Raw genomic sequence first — 6,000 nt, forward strand, 5'->3', positions numbered from 1 at the left:
ACATAGCTATGCACATGATATTCTTGATATGGTACGGTTCAGCAATGAGTAAAGCGTGGATTTGGTGTTCAACCTTCAACCTTTTTTGTATTCCTTTCCTTTCCTAGCCTCTGAATTCTGAAATCTGCCCAATACACGACAACAACTACGGGTGCATAATCCAAAAGGACGTTATTAGTCACGGTACCATTAATAATAAATATTCTGGAATTGGTACAAGTTTTAAAATAAGAAATATTTAAAATAAATTCAACTAGCCTTTTAGGCCTTAGCTCAATCCATACACGCTGCTTTTGATTCTCTATTTCAGGTTCTCTTTTTTTCCTTTTCCTTCTTTGATGCTTACATCTCCTCTGCCTCAAAAACAAAAGTTCATTTCTAATGAGCAATTCGTACTCAAACAGATAAATTATGTCTTACCATAATTTATATAATTTAATAACATATTGAAATCAAAACAAAAAATTATATATCAATTAGAGTAAAGATCTTTTACTACTTTTTTTATGCAACGATTCTTCTTCTTTGCCTTTTTTAGCATTGCCTCGCCTCTCTTTCTTTGTCAATAAAAATAGAAAAAACAGTTTGGTGATATATTATCAAGAGTCAAGGTAATTTTTATTTTATATTATTAACCAATTAAAAATACGCATATGACAAGTAATCTGTTAATAATACGTTGAAACAATGATCTTAAGGACACTATTTTTTCATGCTTTTTTTTTTGTTGATTTCCCTCAATTTTTACTTGATGTTGTTGTACAGTTGTGATAGTAGTTGTTGTTATTATAGTCACGAGTTATATAAATACATTTGATACATCTAAATTTGTTACTATACGTATAACGGTATAAGTCATGTTGATACAAGTATAAGGACCAATGTCACCAAAAAAATGATATATTTTAATTTTATGAAAATAAAAAATATATTAAAAATTTTGGACAAACAAAAATATATATCTCCAATTTTACGAGAAGAAAAAAAATATATTTTAACCTTTTTAACTCTACCCGTACTTATCGTCGTCAACTAGTTAAATTCAAATTACTGAAAAATAATTTTATTTTTAAAATGAATTATAAAAATAGCATAAATAGTAAAGTATATGCTAAATATAGATTGTAATTTTTACTTTATAAGTAATAAAGAGAAGAATAAAAAAAAAGATAAATTTAAAAGGATTCCTTCAACCTTTCTAAAATTATGGTTAAATTGTAATTTTAATTTGTTATCCATGATTTCAATTCTTTTATTATTTTTTTCGAAATTTGGGTACCTAAATTTAAAAATTTTATAATTTTGATTGATAACTAATTTTGCATACATTTATTTTTAACTGAATTACACTAATTATTTTCTAAAACTTTGTGAAATTACATAAACTCTTCCTATTTTTTAAACATTTATAGCAACCTTATTTCCGTGTAATATTTTTCACACAATTAAGGAAGATTAGTTTAAAGATAGAGAAAACAATAAAAAATTGTAATTTCATGAAATTTCAAGGATAATTAGTGTAATTTGTTCTTATTTTCTATTTAATTAATTAAATTGTTTTTAATTGTTAAATGTTATTTTTTTGCCATCACAATACAGATACATCATTAATCCACCATTTAATTGAATGGTTAACATATAAAAAAATAAATTGACAAAAATTACATTTTTTAAATTTGGGAATTAAAATTGTGAAAAAAATAAGACCAAAATTACATTACAGTTACAATTCAAGTCTCATCTTAGTAATCAATACTGATTTTTAATGTCGAGTTTCAATAAGCTTGTTACTTAAATGGAGCACCAATTTTAATAGAAGAACCATCTGTTTGAGATTTGTAAAACACCAATTTCATCTTTTTCGTCATCTAGATATACAATTATTAAAAGAAATATGTAATATTTAAAAAATAATTATTTTAAAGAGTAAAAGGGCAAAAATGGAATATCGAAAGGGTAGCAAAGAGAGTTGCAGGGGTTCGAAAATATTCCCAATCAGGGGATGCCTCTGGGGAAGAGACAGACACTATTTGGTTTGATGCCCCAATCAGTCTCTACATCATCGGTCACTCACCAATGTCCCTTCAAATCACTCACCCCACAAATAAAAGTCAATTGCTTCATAATGACGAAAACAACCTCACACCACAACCCCACCCCCCCAAAACAAAACTTGCAGTGATGCTTTAAATGCCCAAATCCCAACCTTAATCACTATCCAGGCCTGTTATGTCAGTTCTTCACTAATTAGCAAGCACTTTCTGCCTACTTTATATCAAACCTTTATTTAGGCTTCTGTAAATAATTAGTAATCTAATTATTTGAATTGGAATGTTTGTTATTCAATTTTAAAATCTTATATCTTGACTTGGGTATTGTTATCATTTTTTTTTAAAAAAAAATCTTAATACATTTTTATTTTAAAATAAGTAATATAAAGTACACAAATATAGCATACAAGTGATATTTTAAAAACACCAAATGAATCAATTGACGTAGAAAATATATGTGATTTATAAAAAAAGTAATACTTTATGTTCTTTGCGAAAGATTAACTTTTTATTCCAAATGCATCCTAAATAATCAACGTAGTAGTTTTTGAATATCGAGAAAATCAATTTTTATATAATAAATTAGGATAATTTAGTAGAATCATTTCACTCGTTAAATTAGTTATTACTTTTCTTACTCCTTTGGGATAACTTTAAATTTCACTTATTTCGGCAATAGAGGAAATATTTTATAAAATTATCAAATAAAAATAAATTAATTAAAATTTAAAATTGTTCAATACTTATCATATAAAACTGGCAAATATCTTAAAAGAATTTAGAATTATTATCTTTAAATATTTTTTGACGAGTTATTATCTTTAAATATATACATAGCATTTAAATATCAGTTTTGTTAACCAATATCTTAAGAAGGTGAGTTAAGAAATTAAAAGAATAATTATTCTGTAAATTATATAAGAGCGTAAAAAATCATGAATAACATTATTTTTAATCTTTTGATAAAAATATTTTTATTTTAAATTTCTTAATCAATCTGTCCGTATAAGACATAAGACACCGATTTGCCTTTAAATATTGTAACAAATGTATTTTGAAGTATAATTTTAACAGAAATATATTTTCAAAATTCAAAACAACTTATTTAATTAATTAATTTACTCGTTTGATGATATATAATTATATGCTCTTATATATTAATTTACTATCCAAGTGATTTAACTTTAGTTCATTAATCAGTTGTGTCTAATCAATTAATTTGTTAATATATACTTTTAAAAATTTCTTATCCGTTTAAAATTAATTTAAAAGTAATTTTGTGTAATAATACTAACTATGACAATAAATATTAGTGGTAGTGATAGAAATATTAATGATAATCATGATGATGATAATAAAAAAGATTATTGTCAAATATAAAAGATGAATCTAGAATCAGTAATAAATTGTATTTTAATTACCAGTGAATTCTTACAATAAAAATATGAAATGATCGTGGTATATCATATTTATTTCTCAATAATTACAACATGATTTAAAATATTCAAAATACGCAAAAAAAATATTGAATATTATTATCTTTATTTAGTTACACTACTTTATGGAAAACAACTTAAAGGAAGTAAAAAAACAAAGTGATAAAAGAGAGAATAAAGGAATTTGACTGACATGGCATGCAGAGGTGGAAACAAACAAAAAGAGTGCATATTGCATAACCCTTTGATGCCAAAGCAATGAAGATAAAAGAAAGTGTAGTATAATTTAAAGAAAAGTTTGAATCTTTTTGGAGTTTCTATAACGAATGAAACTATAGCCGTGCAATGTGCAAATCCCACAAGCCTGCCCAATCACCCAATAAGTTTGTTTATTATCAAAATAAAGTTAATAGAGAAGAGACAAACTTCCCTAATTCAATGAATAAAAGATAGACAAAGCCCGTGTTTTCTGAAGGAGCTCAACCAATAGGTTAGCCAGGTCGTAATAAATTACTAATCTAAGAAAGGAAGGTACAGTTACTAACTGTTTAATGAGTTTGAGGGAACAATGATTAATTCTTAAATATAATACAAAACGAGATTAAAAACAAATATGCAGATTCAGTTTGATATTCTAACTGTTTAAGATAAAAACAAAACTCAAGGATGATAATTGCATCAAATTAATTTTCATTTTGAACTTGATTCCAAAATCCAAATATCCAATGCAGTACTACTAAAGTACCAGTAAGTAATAACAGTTAAGTCATAATGCATGATATATATATATATATATATATATATATATATATATATATATATATATATATATATATATATATATATATATAACATTCAATTTAAATTTTTATTGAAAAGTGCAAATATTATTTTTTAAGGCAGATATTAATTTTATAACACTAAAATAAACATGAATGAGTACAAACTGATTTAATAAAATATAAAAGGATAATATTTGTTTATTAAATGTCATTTATTTTTTTAAAAAGCATTAATATTAAAATGATAAAAGGATAAAACATACTTCAAAAATGACATTTATTCTTTAAAAAGTGCATTAATTTCGCCGTTAGGTAAGGACTGTCATACATTTTAACATTGCATCTCTAATGCTTCCTAATTAATTATCTACCATATTTATCGTCTTTTATTTTTTAAAACTTTTTCTTACAGAAAATACATTTTAAAACCTGTCTCTTTCTTTTCACCAAATTACATATTTCATTTAATATTTTCTTTATTTTTTCTATTCCTATAATTTGTTATTTTTCAAAATACACACACTTCATAAATTATATATTTTTTTCGTCATCATGATATGATATTGATATCAAATATTTACTCTCTTAACCATGTTTTCTTTCATTTACATGACTTGTATCAAGATTTTGTTTAAAGAAATCAAGTTTAAAACCAATTTAAATAACAATTTGTTGATTGAAAGTTTGTTCAATCATATATTTAACTTAACATTCAATAACTGATAATTATATAATTATATGTATACTAGTATTTTAGCCCGTATATAATATATTTTTATTTTATATAATTAAATTTATAATAAAAAATAATTTTCAATCTATAAATTATATTATAATTAAATTTTATAATAAATGAATATTTTTAACATATAAAGTATAACTTAGATTTACTATAAGCAATTTATATTATGATAAATATTATTTTTAACTATTGATAATAATTTCTTTTAAAAGTATAGAAATTCAATTTAAAAATAAAGATGAAAAAATAAAGTAAAAGAAATAAGAAGTAAAATACTCTTGTTGAAAAATAACTCTTAAATTGCTCTTATTTAAGATAGTTATTCTAGTTTATTTATTGACATAAAAACGTAAATTAATACAAAATGTATTAATGAAATCATAAAAGGACAATCTTTATTTATGAAATGTCATTTACTCTTTAATAATTAATAATATAATAACAGGATAATCTTTAAAAAATGCATCAATTTTTCCATTATTAGGTAAGAACTGTCATGCATTATAATAGTATTTATAATCCTTATTAATTAATTATCTACCATATTTATCATCTTTCATTTTTTTAAAATAATTTTAAAAATTCAGTAAATTTTTTTTTTAAAAAAGCTATTTCTTTCTCTCTCTCTCTTTTTCCACCCCATTACATGTTACATTTCATATTTGTCTTTTTCTCTTCATATCATTCTCAAAATACACACTTAAAAAATATATGAACTATTTTCCTAAATTTATTTAATCTTACATTTTACTTCAACAATAAAAAATTAATAATTACACGTATATCATTGTATAAACAATTCTTTTCTTCAAGAAAAAAACACTTTATTTTATAACAAAAGAACGCACTCTTTTCTCTAGTGTGTGTGGATATAAAATTTGACCTGTCAAGACGTTACCTTTGAATGCAAAGTAACATGTTAAATAACCAAAATAGTAATATATAATGCACTGATAAATTAGTTTATGAAAAATAAAAATTATAAATTT

Source organism: Glycine soja, chromosome 20 (genome assembly GCF_004193775.1).
Source record: "Glycine soja cultivar W05 chromosome 20, ASM419377v2, whole genome shotgun sequence".
Lineage (NCBI taxonomy): Eukaryota > Viridiplantae > Streptophyta > Magnoliopsida > Fabales > Fabaceae > Glycine > Glycine soja.